Source organism: Haliotis rubra, unplaced genomic scaffold, assembly GCF_003918875.1.
Source record: "Haliotis rubra isolate DU_JTF1 unplaced genomic scaffold, ASM391887v1 Scf107, whole genome shotgun sequence".
Classification (NCBI taxonomy): domain Eukaryota; kingdom Metazoa; phylum Mollusca; class Gastropoda; order Lepetellida; family Haliotidae; genus Haliotis; species Haliotis rubra.
In genome coordinates this window covers 916,362-934,468 of record NW_025764970.1, presented here as the reverse complement: position 1 = coordinate 934,468, position 18,107 = coordinate 916,362, and the positions used below count along the sequence as shown (strand labels likewise).

General features: G+C 40.3%; 1 protein-coding gene across 12 annotated transcripts in view; it reads left to right on the top strand.

The window, feature by feature from the left end:
* Nucleotides 1-18,107, top strand: part of LOC124279540 (long-chain-fatty-acid--CoA ligase ACSBG2-like) — a 66,508-nt gene that overhangs the window by 16,674 nt on the left and 31,727 nt on the right. Inside the window, exon 1 of one of the 12 annotated variants that reach the window (XM_046715448.1) lies at nucleotides 5,758-5,804. The exons of 10 other annotated variants lie outside the window; for them this stretch is intronic. The gene's annotated coding sequence lies outside the window, so the exon portion shown is untranslated. Of the gene's footprint in view, nucleotides 1-5,757; nucleotides 5,805-13,290; nucleotides 13,309-18,107 lie in introns of those variants that run through there. One more of the 12 variants, XM_046715372.1, reaches the window with a different exon arrangement.

The following is an 18,107-nucleotide window of genomic DNA, read 5'->3' as shown; positions in this document are numbered from 1 at the left end:
TCCCAACATCTTACATATGTCACATGTCTTGAGAGCCAGCAAGAATTTTACATCAGTAACTGATTTCATTGTGCAACATGATAACCATGGTAACACAATTACTTTGGTTTGATGCTCCTGCTTTTATTGACGGATCGCCTGGGAGCCATGATAAGGTTTCAGTATAGGGCCTGTAAGTCCCGTGAGCCACTACTTCCAGTGCGGACATGGATCCCGGTTCCCTTTACATTTGCCAACTTGCGATATGCAGGGTTTTACACAGACTTTTAAAAAGAGTCATGGTGACCCACAGTATTTATTTTGGGGAGACATTTTCAATATTTGGGAGTCATTACAATTTTAGCGTAATATTTATGTGTGTATATCAAAAGGCAAAGATTGGATTGTTTTGTGTTGTATTGTCATTTATATGTTAGTTAATAAACAGTATATGTTTCACAGTTCAGTTCAGTCATAACAAACTCCAGTATACTGAACAAATAGACAGGCTTGTGATTTATTCACTGTAACCTACAGTTATTAACATGAATTGAAAGAAAAAATCTAAATTAATGAAGACCTCACGAAAACTGTCATTGTTTGCTTATCAGATCGATTTTATTGACTCTAAACTGAATTGTCAGGGTAACTCATAGAACTTGCGTCAAGCTTGACTCGTATGATAATATTTTGAGAGTCTTTTACAAAATTGTTGCGTTAAATACGCAGAAATCACGCATCATGTAAAACCCAGGATATGAGAGACGAGGCCCAGCTTACTTCCTGTACCAGATTTCCGGTGACAAGCATATATTCAGGAACCAGGGCCCTTATTGAAGAATGATGACAATTTTTATGAATATACAACTTCTTTTTATTCTGTGAAGGGTAGTGTTGGGAATTGGATGAAATCTCACAATTGATGATTGCTTCATTACCAATGAACAATCATCGGAAAAAATTGGTTAGCGTCATTATTCAGATTGTCCTATCCAGGTTGTTATTGCAGATATGTATGAGATGATACAACTTGCTACTTTAAAGTGATGACTAATATATCATGACCATAAACTTACTGGAGTCTTACAGAAATATCAGTCATGACTTTTCAGTTAGTGAAGTGAGTTTTCTAAGAATTAAACACGTTTTCAGGCCCTGACAACTTCGAGGATATGTTCCATCGTCAAGAGTTTCAAAGACTAAAACAGTAGTTCCAAAATTGTTTGTGTTCGATTATGAGAAAATGTGATCGACTGCCTGGTCATTTGGTCACTGCGACCAATCTTCGATTATTTCAATTAATCAGAACATCACTAGTGAAGGGCGATGTTTCAACATATCTTCTAATGTCGTTGTCAAGCAAGAATCGCTGTCGAAACGTCGCCCTTCACAGAATAAAAAGAAGTTGTATATCCATAACAATTGTCATCATTCTTCATCAACTCAACTTCTAAAATGCCCATCAAAGAAGACAGAGCCCATATTCTCGAAACGTTCGTAGCCCAAAGAGTTCTTAACTTTGATCATAGCCAATGTGTTAAGAATGGGCTTACGAAGTTCGTAGGGCTACGAACTTCCGAGAGTAGCTAGCCATTTCTGGTTCCAAATTGATCAACCGCCAAATACGACTTTCTTAGACCGCACCACATGTACGACCATGCTTGACTGGCACAGCTGTTGACAGTCGTAATAGTTGGCTAACTTGGGGATGGTTAGATCGGAAAGTTGTTATTCCTGCAAGGATTATCGGTTCCTTACTGTCAACTGACAACCATGAGACCATTCGAAAAGATTTGAAACGTAATAAGGTCTGGCGAAGTGCCGTGACCTACTTACAAGCCCTATCTTTAACAGCAGTCAATTCTATCAACAATGTTGTCATTTTAAATGGCAAGGGTGTATTTTGATTACCCTGGCATAAAACAGTCCCTGTCATTACACCTGCAATTACCATCACCAGGTGTGGGGTCATGAAACTCAGCTGCTGCTAGGTTTTCAATTAGTGTGATGTGCAGTAAATGCAGTTTTTGCTGAATGTTACAAGCAGCATGTACAAGGCCATTCTTTATTGGCAGTTTCAGTTAGTGTGTATAGAATCGTTTTGAAATTTAATTGTCATTGACATTAGTGAAATGTGTAGCAAACATTATTGTGCCCATTTCAGAACCAGTGTTCAGTTGACATTAATAGTTAGATGAAATCCTAGACGTTATCACTGTTTGTATGAAGGTGTTGCACACAGGTATGTTTTGCACGTCTTATACCTATATGAAACCCTTCGCTCTGGGACGGCGGGGTAGCCTGGTGGTAAAAGCGTTCGCTCGTCACGCCAAAGACCCAGGTTCAGTTCCCCACATGGGCACAATATGTGAAGCCCATTTCTGGTGTCCCCTGCCGTGATACTGCTGGAATATTGCTATAAGCGGCGCGAAACCAAACTCACTCACTCACTCACTCAGAAAAGATGTCTCGTTCCCTACATCACAGCTATCTGACTGAGAAAGGTGTACAGGGTGCTGTTGTACAAAACAACCTTAGCGCTATGACAGTGGTAAGTCTATGTTGAGGTGTGGGAGTTACGAGCACCTTAACGCTATGACAGTGGTAAGTCTATGTTGAGGTGTGGGAGTTACGAGCACCTTAGCGCTATGACAGTGGTAAGTCTATGTTGAGGTGTGGGAGTTACGAGCACCTTAGCGCTATGACAGTGGTAAGTCTATGTTGAGGTGTGGGAGTTACGATCACCTTAACGCTATGACAGTGGTAAGTCTATGTTGAGGTGTGGGAGTTACGATCACCTTAGCCCTAAGATCGCTTTGTACAACAGCACCCTGGTGTTTGAACTAACATCAGCTGATATGTGTTCTGAACTAAGTTTCATGTTCTCAATTTCTGTCTTGCTGGTATTCTGGATTGAATGTCTCCCAGACCCTTGAGCATCAACCTAAATTGGATCCAACTCAAGTGATTTGGCAAGGAAAGTTAAACATCATGTACTGGGCTCCGTATGGATATAGTGTGTGTCTCAGTGTGTGTGAGTGTGTGTATGAGAACTATATTCAGGGAGTAAATGTCAAACTAGACCTTTGTTCTCTCCATCTGCACTGGAAGAATGGAATTGATTTCTGTGCTATTGACACATGTGTAATCTGGTAATACATGTACCTACTCTGATAAGCCTAATTACACTGGCTGTGAGAATTAGGTGTTATAGAAAGTATTACTGGCTTAGCCTAGTAGACCATACAGAATTTGACTTGACTCTTGCTAAAGTCATTGCCTTTTTCTAGCCAGCTGCTGTTGGCATGTTGTGTAGTGCCGGCTGAGCAGGTGCCCTTTGCTAAATTTCTTACCACTGGCCAAACATCCGGCAGCAGAGTTGACCCTTAAAAACTTGTATTGACAAAGATTGGAAGAAAGTTCAGGAAGTCACCATGTCCCACAACACAGGGGAAACAGCCTTTTTAAAGCCACACTATGAGGATACTTGGGGCAGATTGGTTTGGCAAAAAGGGTAAGCTCCAAATATGTTCCAAGATGATGACATCTTGGTCCCAGCTAATGCATGGCATGACATTTGATTATTTTATGTACGAGTCACAGCAGTTAAGGTGTCATGATTCACTTGTGTATCATGCCCTGTTACTGATTTTTAAAAGAATTACAAGCTAAAACTATTGCCAGCTCCCTAACAACATGATCTCATGATTCATAAAAATGAATCCAAAATGAACCAGCCATGTTGGCTGAACACCAAACAATGGACAGGCAGTTGACATGGAAACATGGAAATATTTCAGATGCAAATGAAGCTTTGAGATCTGCTTTGGTTTTTCCTCCATCAAGAATTTTGTTATTTGTTTTGATTGAAGTTGAGTAACATTGAATCAAACTCACTCACTGTGGTAAGAGCTGGTATTTGAAATCACGTATGTTTATAAGAATAGTTCCAGGACGTTTATGTTTCATAAAAAGTTTGCTTCACGGACCATGCTTCACGGTAGCCTAGTGGTTAAAGCTTTAGCTCGTCACGCCAAAGACCCAGGTTCGAATCCCCACCTGTGTGGGTACAATGTGTGAAGCCCATTTCTGGTGTCCCCTGCCGTGATATTGCTGGAATATTGCTAAAAGCGGCGTAAAACTGAACTCTGTCAGTATTTCAGTCTTATTTTAGGGTATATTTTCAGTCTAAACATATTTTACCACTGGCAGTTGAAATTAAACTTCAAAATGGTTTCATTTATTATCATAACAATGAAGAAGAAATATTAATAAGTTAAAAGCAATTCCTCTTTATCAATGTCAAGATACACGTATCATATTTATTATTTATACTACCAATTTAATTTAAATTAAAACAGTATTTTGGAAAGTGCTAACTATACCAGCTGTAAATATAACATCGTTCTTATCATACAGTCAATATCATTCTTATCATACAGTCAATATCGTTCTTATCATACAGTCAATATCGTTCTTATCATACAGTCAATATCGTTCTTATCATACAGTCAATATCGTTCTTATCATACAGTCAATATCGTTCTTATCATACAGTCAATATCATTCTTATCATACAGTCAATATCATTCTGATCATACAGTCAATATCGTTCTTATCATACAGTCAATATCGTTCTTATCATACAGTCAATATCGTTCTTATCATACAGTCAATATCGTTCTTATCATACAGTCAATATCATTCTTATCATACAGTCAATATCATTCTGATCATACAGTCAATATCATTCTTATCATACAGTCAATATCATTCTTATCATACAGTCAATATCATTCTTATTATACAGTCAGTATCGTTCTTATCATACAGTCAATATCATTCTTATCATACAGTCAATATCATTCTTATCATACAGTCAATATCAACTTTTGACACATAGAACAAGAAGGATAATAAACAAAGTTGTTTTCAATAAACAATCTTACTTTCTTGAGACGGATGCAGGTTGAGTGAAGTCGTCATGCTTTAACTATAATAGTTCAGGGCGAAAGTGTGCTTTATAACATTATACATGGTGGTTGAGCCAACTGTATTTCTACTTCTAAGATGCCAAATTTAATACTTACCGATGATAACAAACAGAAAAGGGACGGTGTCAATGACCTAATTTAACAATCCTGGTTCAGGGCTAACTGACGGGCTCTTCCAGTGACATGTCTGCCCCTCTACGTTCAGACGCACGTTACCAGAAAAACAAACGATAATAAGTTTGATGACAGGTGAAGTTCAAGTTAAATATCATCTGTGATTAACGTAAACCATATGGGGCAATATGAATGTCACATTTCTATTACCAAGTTTACTGTTCATAAGTTATGGCTAGTGTATGTGTGTGCGCTAAAATATTTTTAATCTTTGTTCGGTCAGTTGAAATTAGTCTCGTAGTTCAAAGTAATTAAATGGAGTTGTATAAAAGATGGACAATTGAAACATTGAACTGAAAAATTGAAACATATTGAGAACTGGAATACAACGCATGAAATGGTGATCCATCATCACGACAAACAGAACTGAACTGATGAATGGTTTTAGTTTTGTTGATAAATCCAGATTAATGTGGGTGTGGGTTGAACCAAGTTAGGCATAGCTGAAGTTTTGTCACATACTATATAAAGATATACACAAGATTAAATTCTTCTGAAACTAAGTGTGAAGGGTAATGTACGTGATGAAAGCAAGATAAAGCTTGACATGAGGCGTGTTGATGAACAGTGATTGGGGGAGGGGGCAAAGTACGATCTGTGTCCAAGACGTGACGTCGGCTGTCAGAAGCTTCCATATCTTGGCCCACAGACAGGCAGGTAAGGCAATCACTGGATAAACTGGTTGATGTAGGGCCTGTTGTCGGTGATATATGTGATCATTGCTCCAAGTGGAGTTTTTGTGAAAGATGATTTATTGATGAGCTTGATCTTGTAGTGGCCTTCTTTGGGAGAGCTTAAAGAAATGAACAGTTGTATATAGTCTGCTCAAGATAAACGTTGTCGGATCTTATAGGGCTGATGTCTAAGGTAATGTGAAATATGTCGGATCTGGTGATAGTGTTGGAAATTTCAAAATGTGTGTGAGTGTGGACGTTTATTGTACTTATCAACATGTTGATGAAACTATGATCAAAATTGTTGTCTGTCTGTTTGCAACTGTTGAGACCATGTTCACTAAACCCTGTTTGACCAAGCTTGTTGGAGTTTGTAAATAGAGTATGTCCTCCATTACTTCAGTTTTGTCCCAAGAGGTGACTGACATGGTCATCATGTGATCTAGATGTGAACTTATCTCGTGTCTGTTTCTGCTTAACATGGTCCAGAAAATTATTTTTGAGAAAAAAAAGACCAAAGTTTAAATTTGTACTTGATCCTATGAGTTTTTAAGTTACATCATAATGGACTGACATGATTTTCAAATTATGTCCACCCTGATCTGACATATACTTGGTACCAATGTGATATCATTCTTGTCAATAAAGGTGTCAGTCTATATCAAATATCTATCGGTGGAGAAATAGAGATTTACACGAGCAAGTGTGTCATACGACTTACACGAAACGAGTGTGAAATTTTGTATTGCGAGAGCAATACACGATTTTGCACGAGTTTCGTATAAATCGTGTGGCACACTTGTGAGTGTAATAGTTTCTTTATTATCCATTTTACTGATGTACGTTTCTGGAGTAAAACACGGTAAGCAAGTGTGACTGCCCTGTTCATTGACGTCACGTTCAATTGTTCAATTGTCACAGATGACGAAATACAGAAACAAAGGTTGCTAGGCAAAAGTGATATGTGCACATATGATATGTACGACACTGGTTATGTTTCACCATATGGATAATAAGTGTCTTTAAAGTTGTTAAATAATATTCCAGGAAATATGGCAAGATGATGTCAACCGTCTCTTATGCCACACGGTAAACCCCAGCACATTAAGCTACTATGTCAGCCATCTCTTATGGCACACGGTAAACCCCAGCACATTAAGCTACTATGTCAACCGTCTCTTATGCCACACGGTAAACCCCAGCACATTAAGCTACTATGTCAGCCGTCTCTTATGCCACACGGTAAACCCCAGCACATTAAGCTACTATGTCAACCGTCTCTTATGCCACACGGTAAACCCCAGCACATTAAGCTACTATGTCAACCGTCTCTTATGCCACACGGTAAACCCCAGCACATTAAGCTACTATGTCAACCGTCTCTTATGCCACACGGTAAACCCCAGCACATTAAGCTACTATGTCAACCGTCTCTTATGCCACACGGTAAACCCCAGCACATTAAGCTACTATGTCAACCGTCTCTTATGCCACACGGTAAACCCCAGCACATTAAGCTACTATGTCAACCGTCTCTTATGCCACACGGTAAACCCCAGCACATTAAGCTACTATGTCAACCGCGTCTCTTATGCCACACGGTAAACCCCAGCACATTAAGCTACTATGTCAACCGTCTCTTATGCCACACGGTAAACCCCAGCACATTAAGCTACTATGTCAACCGTCTCTTATGCCACACGGTAAACCCCAGCACATTAAGCTACTATGTCAACCGTCTCTTATGCCACACGGTAAACCCCAGCACATTAAGCTACTATGTCAGCCGTCTGTTATGCCACACGGTAAACCCCAGCACATTAAGCTACTATGTCAACCGTCTCTTATGCCACCGCACGGTAAACCCCAGCACATTAAGCTACTATGTCAACCGTCTCTTATGCCACACGGTAAACCCCAGCACATTAAGCTACTATGTCAACCGTCTCTTATGCCACACGGTAAACCCCAGCACATTAAGCTACTATGTCAACCGTCTCTTATGCCACACGGTAAACCCCAGCACATTAAGCTACTATGTCAACCCGTCTCTTATGCCACACGGTAAACCCCAGCACATTAAGCTACTATGTCAACCGTCTCTTATGCCACACGGTAAACCCCAGCACATTAAGCTACTATGTCAACCGTCTCTTATGCCACACGGTAAACCCCAGCACATTAAGTTACTATGTCAACCATCTCTTATGCCACACGGTAAACCCCAGCACATTAAGCTACTATGTCAACCGTCTCTTATGCCACACGGTAAACCCCAGCACATTAAGCTACTATGTCAACCGTCTCTTATGCCACACGGTAAACCCCAGCACATTAAGCTACTATGTCAACCGTCTCATGCCACATGGTAAACCCCAGCACATTAAGCTACTATGTCAGAGCCACAGCAGCCACAAAGTTGTCTGAGGCATTCATTGATGCCACCGGCATTAAGTCTCCCTGGATACCAGACTGAGCAATCCTTGAAAATGTCTTTAACTGCATGCACTACTTGCTAGAGGTAATTTAGTGATATACAGCAGTCAAATAAAATCACTTTTGTCTCGCTTTTCATGTCATCTATGGTACAATCATTAAACTAATGCAAATTAATTTCCAAACTTAATTAAATCGTACCTATTGCTGCTTGGGATTTTAGATAATGACCCACTCAATGGATAATAAAGTGCAACTTATTTATTAGGGCTGTGCAATATTACCGGTATAGTATCTCGCGATACGATTGTCGCGATACGAATATCACAATATAGTTCAGATTCTGCAATATATTGAGTCATCCAGAGTTAGCTCCCCTTGAATTATCTGTTAGCCCCCATGTACCCTGTATACTGCTGTGTCCATTCACTACCTCATGCTTGAAAACGGTATGAGTATCTATCCCCAAATGCTGCTATTGCACAATAAAGAAGTTGATCATCCATATACACTTGTCGTTCCTTTTGAATTAACTGATTGATTTCCATAGCAACAAAATGTGCTCTAGAAGTGCCAAATATACTTTTATTTTGTGGGTTTCAATGATTTCAAATGTGACATATTTTTTATTTGGACTTATTACTGACCATTTCACAATTCACATTATTTTTGTTTGTTTCACAATGGGACATATGTCATCAATTTATCATAAAGGTCCAAGCCTTACACATTATGTACGACTGTATAATGACATTCTAGTCAAGGATTTTAGTTATTGGAGGTCACATGACAGTTTAAGCTCAATTAGTTCACCTAAAGCATGTTTATGTTTCATTTTGCAATAGTTCATGTTAATACATGTTTATTTTGGAGTTGAATCTGAATGAACTACTGACAAACAGTAACAATAATTACATGCTGCATTGAAGTGCATTCTGTTGAAGCAAACAACACTGACCATGAGAATCATGTTACACTATTACTTTTATCATTCTGTTCGCAAACCTTTGTTGCAATACTTCAATTAAACATTCCACATTAAGACTCTATATCATCTTATTTATCTGTAAACCATTGGCATACAGCCATACATGGGGATTGGGAGCCTGAAAGTATGGTGTAACAGCAACTAAGAAGATGATGTCGGACACAGAGAGCTATTATAAATTTATGATGTATGCTTTTTGGCAGAAACCTTCCTGTCAATATATCACAATATGTATTGCAGTATCTCTTACATTATTGCAATATGAGAATCAGGGCAATATCCAGCCAAATTATTTATTCATTAACCACCCTTGTCAGTCATGTATTGTGTTTACAACATACTTTGTGTATTTCATAAGGGTGCAGGCAGCTTGGTAGAATAGCCCATCAACCCTGTTTAAGGACATTCAATTTATGACTCCAGCTAATACAACTTTGATTATTAATCTGTAGAGATGTACGCTTATGTATGTAAATCCCTGTCACAAACACTACAGGGAAAATTACAGGTTTAACAGAGTTATCACCCCTGTTTTTTCTATTATCTTCATAATAAAATAATAATATCAAAGCTGAATTCATCATATAGAGAGGTGGTTGTGTAGCCTAGTGGTTAAAGAGTTAGCTCGTCATGCCGAAGATCAAGGTTCGATTCCCCTTATGGGTACAATGTGTGAAGCCCATCTCTGGAGTCCCCCACTATGATATTGCAGGAATATTGCTTCAAGAACGTAAAACTAAACTCACTCTGTCATCAGAAATCTTTCAACAAAATTGTTGAATATTGTAGACATGCTACTCTCTATGGAAACTTGAAAAGAAAGCTTCTGTAAACGTGGTACAAGCTGTTGATAACCCAGTCATAGTACCAGTCATTAAGGTAGCTAGGTGGATGTATGTGCACTGGTTGATTAGGGGGTGACGTTATCAGCTGTGTGGGTGTGAAGTTTATGCAATGTCTGTCTTTCTCTAAGATCTATGTAACTGGGGTTAAAAGGGAGTCCCGGGTCATGTATTATCATCAACCACACATACCTGTAAACAGTCAACTGATTATATCAACATGTCTGTCTGTAGTTTTAGTCTGCCTTGGGATCAATGAAATGTAGGTGTGTGGTCTACATTTTTATAGGTATACAGAGAGTCGCCTACAACTTCACAGAGGCCGACAATTAACCCAGGTCTGCAGCAAGTATCAGTTACAATTCCATAATTGATAATGTTTTGTTTTTTAGTATATCATGGTCTTGTAGAGGTCAGGCTTTTACTTCGACTCACAAACATGGCGGTCCAGGGGACCCCTAATTAGTTTTAAGGTCCCTTGCCGGCAATATGAGGGTCCTGTGAAGTAACAGTGTAGAGCACTGTATGTTTTGATCATTTCTGTAGAGCCTGGAATGAATCGTTGATCATATGGACTGATGGGTGAATTGATGCATGTGACTGCTCTGAAAGAAACAACCAAACACATATCAAAGTCATAGATGTGTTGTGCGTACAGTGAATGATATTGTGTGCATCCCTCTGATGCTGTGAATTTCTGTTCTGCATCCAGATTCTCTACATCTGTGCATACTGGAGGTGATTTGTATTTCACAGTTATCAAACCAAAGGTCCGTTATAATTTCCCGATTCATCCTATTATGGGTTTAAGAATGTTATAGCCTTGTAGAGGAGGTTTGTATTTCACTGTTATCAAACCAAATGTCAGTTATAATTCCCCGATTCATCCTATTATGGGTTTAAGAATGTTATAGCCTTGTGGAGGAGGTTTGTATTTCACTGTTGTCAAGCCAAATGTGAGTTATAATTCCCCGATTCATCCTATTATGGGTTTAAGAGTGTTATAGCCTTGTAGAGGAGGTTTGTACTTCACTGTTGTCAAGCCAAATGTCAGTTATAATTCCCCGATTCATCCTATTATGGGTTTAAGAATGTTATAGCCTTGTAGAGGAGGTTTGTATTTCACTGTTATCAAGCCAAATGTCAGTTATAATTCCCCGATTCATTCTATTATGGGTTTAAGAATGTTATAGCCTTGTAGAGGAGGTTTGTATTTCACTGTTATCACGCCAAATGTCCGTTGTAATTTCCCGATTCATCCTATTATGGGTTTAAGAAAGTTATAGCCTTACAAGACAAATCTTATGGAAAACAACTTCTTGATTTTTTAATTTTATTTTTTAATAGCCACACATAATGTGGAAAGGTTTATTGTTAAAGCATCTTCCTGTCACGCTGAAGACCCAGGTTTGATTCCCAACGTTTGGTTTATCCGCATGGATAAAATGTGTGAAGCCCATTTCTGGTGTCTTCTGACGTGATCTTGCTGGAATATTGCTTAAAAATACGGCATTAAAGCTTTAAGCATACTCACTCACTCACTCACTCACTCACTCACTCACTCACTCACTCACTCACTCACTCACTCACTCACTCACTCACTCACTCACTCACTCACTCTAGTATATCATGCTTGTTATTGAAATCTCTAGTATTGGAAGGCAGTATATGCTGTGGACGTTTTTATGTTAAACATGGTACACTGGTCACTTCACGCCAAGCGTGATATATGAGGAACCTGTCTGACAAGCAAGATACATGTATACAGCAACCTTCTGTGACAAATATAGTATACACGAGACCTCCCCACATAAGGTAGGATATTGTTGCAGGTAGATATCAATATCTCATGCTTGTTAGAGGAGTCTGACAGACGTGTGGTCAGGGTGCTGACCGTTTGTCAACATACAACAATGATTTTTGGTTTGTGGCTCATGCTTTCAGCCACATGTTTGGCGAGGCCATTGATGATATACAGACTGATACAGCCAGAATATTGCTTATTGTAGCATTGGAAAACAATTGTTTTCCCAATGTTTCTCAATATTCAGTATGGGTGAGTGAGTGAGTTTAGTTTTACGCCGCTTTTAGCAATATTCCCGCAGCCTCACGGCGGGGGACACCAGAAATGGGCTTCACACATTGTACCCATGTGGGGAATCGAACTTTAACCACTAGGCTACCCCGCCGCCCGATGTTCAGTATGGTGTCTTGGTGTCATCTCTGGTTCATTGTGATGTATACTCCCCATGTTTAGACTCACTAGTGTACATGTAGCCACTTACTTCAGTCAACTGTTCTAAACTAGATTTTGCTAAATATTCCATACTGTTTAAGGGTACTGTTTACACATGAACTGATGTATTGTAAAACAAATTTGTAACGTTGAAAAAATTATTTTCATGAGTTCAATAAATCTTAACAAAATGTTACACCAAAATGCAGCTGTTCACATGCACGATATTTGCTCATGCTTTTCAGAAAATTGATGCATGATCCTCGTGCAATTGATGTGCATAAGGTTTGCAGTTGGTTCCCCCAAGTTAGTGGAGAAATTCATCATCGATGTAACCGTGTATATATACGTAACATATAGTGAGTGCTATAAATTTAAATGAATCTAAACTTGTGATGGGTAGTATATTTCGAAGCGGTCAAGGTCAACCTGATCCTGTTAAAGCTGAGTATAACTGATGATACTGACAAGTCTGCAAGATTCAACTCTTTTCCCCTATATTTCTGTATATTTCCTTATTATCAGCCAATCAGAGTGAGAGTTACTGTGGCATGTCACGGTGACCCACCTAGATCATTAGGGAACATGTCACTAGTGGTTATGAACATATGACCACTTCCTTCCCTCTTCTCCCCCACCCTCCCCCACCATCTACTTTGGTCCTGAGTGTTGACAGGCTGAGAAGCTCACATATATTTAATACACTACCGTATTTACCGTATTTTCTTCTGTTCATGACCTATTTTTCCACCCAGAGGCAGTGTGGGATATAACTGTCGATTAATTATATTACCGAAAATATTTTGCCTTCATTGACATTTATGTTAGATCTCTGAAATCAAGTTAATTTGTTGGTTACAGTTGAAAAATGTTCTCCCAATTATCAGTTTATGAAGCACTTGGAGCACTAATTATGGCAAGTATGGTGTTTCGAGTTGTGACATTACATATGGTTGACATGCGGTTTTCAAGTAGCCTCTCAAATGTATGTACTTGTATGCAAACTGTCCTCATGTGCGTATATATTGTATTATTGTATATATTGTATTATTGTATATATTGTATTATTTGTAGTGTTTGCCATTGTTGACTTCAATTTACTGTGTACATTTTGTAAATATACAGTAATATTTGATTGAAAGATTAGGAGTGAGATCTAGTCCTTCATATTTGTTATATTACGTGAGCACCATGCTGAAGACCCAAACATCCTTAACATCATCTCATGTATTGCTTGGTTGCATCAAGTGGTTATGTAGTTAGTAACAGCTTTAATTACTGCTATAAAACATATAATATACATCAGATAGCACACTTGAAAGGCATTGTCGAGGTTGTAAGCAACAGGAATGACAAGTGTTTATGGATGATGAATTTCTTTATTGTGATGCTTATAAGCATCTATACCAAAACATCGCTATTGCACAATAAACAAGTTGATCATCCATAAACACTTGTCATTCCTGTCTGATGGATATTCAGGGTATGGGCCCCAGATTCTTGTTGTAGGTCCTGGTTTTTCCTTTTCTTTCTTTCCAATGCAACATCTAGCGTACCACGTCATACTTAAACTTTCTCAGTAAAGTACAGATTCTAGTATTTTGGTTGGGTTGAATCCCAGCCGTCTAGCCCACTCAGGGACAATGGTTTCCACAATGCAACATCACAGGAAAATTTGTGTTGGTTGACATCGCAGGAAATATATAGTAGTTTCCTCAGTATCAAATGTCTCCTTATAATGATTTGAAAAGTGATATTTACACAGTTTCCATGTACATTATCATTTGTCTGCCAAGATGGTACTTAACTGTTTATTGCCCTGTGTATGTAGTGTGTTTGTGTGAATTATTCCCAGCGCTATGACTTGAGTACTTGAGGTAAGATTGAACCTGAGATGGACTTGTTCTGGTTTCAGAAACCTTAACTATATATAGCAGTGTTTAAAACTCCCAAAATTCCAAGCCAGACAGCCGGACTGGTAACTTTGAAAAATTACCAGTCTGGATACAAACTTGCCTTTTCAACAATGAAAACAAAAATCAGGTTTCTGAATACTTTACTGTTTGCAAGCATCGCAATGAACAACATAGCACTAACAGGCATGAATGCACTGAGTTTAGGTAAGCTGAAAGTACATGCGTTGTGATTGGTTATTGTAAAATGAACTGTCCAATCATAAATAGTTTAACATAGTTATCATAATACCTTAAACACCTCAAACTGGCGACAAGAGAACCTGTCTCATATTATGAAATATTTACTGTTAGGGGTAAAAACATCTACCAGACCACTGGACAGGCTACTTTTGAAATTTGACCATCAGAGATGAAAATCGACCATTCCAGGCGGTCCAGGCGGTCCGGTCAGGCGGGAATGTATACTGCTGTATACAGAGAGCTGTAATGGTCCAGAGTATGGGATTAAGGGGGACTGATTTGGCTACACAGAAATCTGACCTGGGCTCTGGACGAGTAACGCAGATATGATGTACATAATATAGAATGTCGGCACCAGAGAATAACTGATCTCTTTTATCTGCTGATTCCAGTGGGGCCAAAAAGGCAATTAGTGATGACACCAGGTGTTCTGGTGCAAAGTAAGCATGTCCTTCCCCGTCACCCCATCACCACTCACCCTTCCCTGTCACCCCATCACCACCCACCCCTTCCTGTCACCCCATCACCACTCACCCTTCCTCGTCACCCCATCACCACTCACCCTTCCCCCACCCTGTCACCCCATCACCACTCCCCTTCCCCTGTCACCCCATCACCACTCACCCACCCCCATTCCCCTGTCACCCCATCACCCCACACCTTCCTGTCACCCCATCACTCCACACACCCTTCCCTGTCACCCCATCACCACTCACCCTTCCCTGTCATCCCATCACCTCTCACCCCCTCCCCTGTCACCCCCCCTGTCAAATCCCATCACACTCCCCTTCCCCTGTCACCCCATCACCACTCACCCTTCCCTGTCACCCCATCACCACTTCACCCCATTCCACCTGTCACCCCATCACCACTCACCCTTCCCTGTCACCCCATCACCACTCACCCACCCTGTCACCCTCACCACCTCCCCCTGTCACCCCCCATCACCACACCCTTCCCTGTCACCCCATCACCACTCAATTCCCCTGTCACCCCATCACCACTCCCCTTCCCTGTCACCCCCCATCACCACCTCACCCTTCCCCTGTCACCCCATCACCACTCACACCCTTCCCTGTCACCCCATCACCACATCATTTGATTCCCTGTCACCCCATCACCACCTCACCCTTCCATCTGATTCACGACGATCGACGACGATTAATTTCGACGACGATTTGATTTGATTTTGATTCGATGACTTCCTGATTTTATGACGACGAAAGACGATTTGATTTTCCGGATGACATCTGACATCGACGACGAAATTCCGATCTACGATATTCGATACGGATTTGACGATTAATTCGATTGATTTGACGACTTGACGACGATTTATCGACGATTCTGACGATTGATTTGACGATCGACACGACGATTTCGAGATAATTCGATGATGACGGAAATTTGATGACGGATGATTTGATTTGATTTGATGACGACGACGATGATTTGATGATCGACGAATGAATCGACTTCTGATTTGACGATGATCGACGATTCGATGACGGAATATTTTGATACGACGGATTAATTTACGATGACATTTTGAAAGACGGATGACGGAAATATTTTGATTTGATGACTTTACCTGATGAAAGACTTCGACACGATGATTTGATTCTGATTTGATTCGACGATTTTGAAGATTTTGACGATGGATTTGATTTGATGACGATATTTGATTGATGATGACGACGATATTTGATTTAATTACCTTTAATTTGATTGATTTGATGAAAGATCCACGACGACGACGATTTGATGATTTGGAAGACGATATTTGATGATCCGACGATCGATTCTGATGACGGATTACGGACGATTTGATGATTCGACACGACGATTTTACGATTTGACACGACGATTTGACGATGATTTGATGATGACGGAAGACGGATGACGATTTGATTTACGACGATTTGATTTGATGATGACGATGATTTCGATTTTTGATGACGGAAGACGATGATTAATGATTTGATGATTTAATTTTGATTTATTTGATGATATTTGATTTTCGAAAGACGGATTATTTGATGGAGATTTTGATGACGATATTTGACGATTTACGATTGATTTGATATTTTGAGATTATTTACGACGACGATTTGACGGATTTACTTTGATGAACGATTATTCGATGATGATATTTTCACGATTAATTTCGAGACGCTTTGAGATTTTGATGATGATGATTTTGAAAGATTGATTATTTTATTTCGATTATTTTGAAATTTTGATTATTGATTATTTGATTTTGATGATGATTCCTGATTTCGAAAGATTTGATTTGATGATTAATTTGATTTTGAAAGATTGATTTGATGATGATTTTGATGATGATTTTGATGAAATATTTCCGGATATTTTTTGAGATTTTGATTGAAGATTTGATGATTTTGATGATTTGAAGATGATTTGATTTTTGATTTCGATGATTTTGATTTGATGATGATTTTGAAGCATTTTACGCATTTTGAAGATTTGATGACGAGATTTGATTTGAGATTTTAAAGATTGATATTTAATGCTTTCCGATTTTGGATTTTGATTGAGATGCTTTTTGAAGATTTGATGATGATTTCGATGATGATTTTTCTGAAGCATTTTGACATTTTGAGATTTTGAAATATCTGATGATGAAGATTTGATATCGAGCATTTTTGATATTTGATGCAAGATGATTTTGAAAGATTTGACCACCTTCACCCTTCCCTGTCACCCCATCACCACTCACCCCTCCCTGTCACCCCATCACCACTCACCCCTTCCCTGTCACCCCATCACCACTCACCCTCCCCTGTCACCCCATCACCACTCACTCCCTCCCTGCTGTCACCCCATCACCACTCACACCCTTCCCTGTCACCCCATCACCACTCACCCCTCCCCTGTCACCCCATCACCACTCACCCTCCCTGTCACCCCATCACCACTCACCCCTCCCCTGTCACCCACCACTCCACCCCTCACCCCATCACCCCTCACCCTCCTGTCACCCCATCACCCCACACCCTTCCCTGTCACCCCATCACCCACACACCCTTCCCTGTCACCCCATCACCACTCACCCTCCCCCTGTCACCCCATCACCACTACCCTCCCCCTGTCACACCATCACCCCTACACCCCTCCTCTGTCACCCCATCACCACTTCACCCTTCCCTGTCACCCCATCACCCTCTCACCCTGATTCACCCTGTCACCCCATCACCACTCACCCTCCTCCCCCGTCACCCCATCACTCCCTCCTGTCACACACCTCACCCCTCCCCCTGTCACCCCCATCACCACTCTCACCCTTCCCCTGTCACCCCATCACCACTCACACCCTCCCCTCTGTCACCCCATCACCACTCACCCCTCCCCTGTCCACCCCATCACCACTCTCACCCTCCCCCTGTCACCCCATCACCACTCACCCCTCCCTTCTGTCACCCCATCACCCCCACACCCCTTCCCCTTCACACCCCATCACCATCACTCACCCTCCCCTCCACACCCCATCACCCCACACCCTTCCCTGTCACCCCATCACCACTCACCCTTCCCCTGTCACCCCATCACCACTCACCCTCCCTTCCCTGTCACCCCATCACCACTCACCCTTCCCTGTCACCCTGTC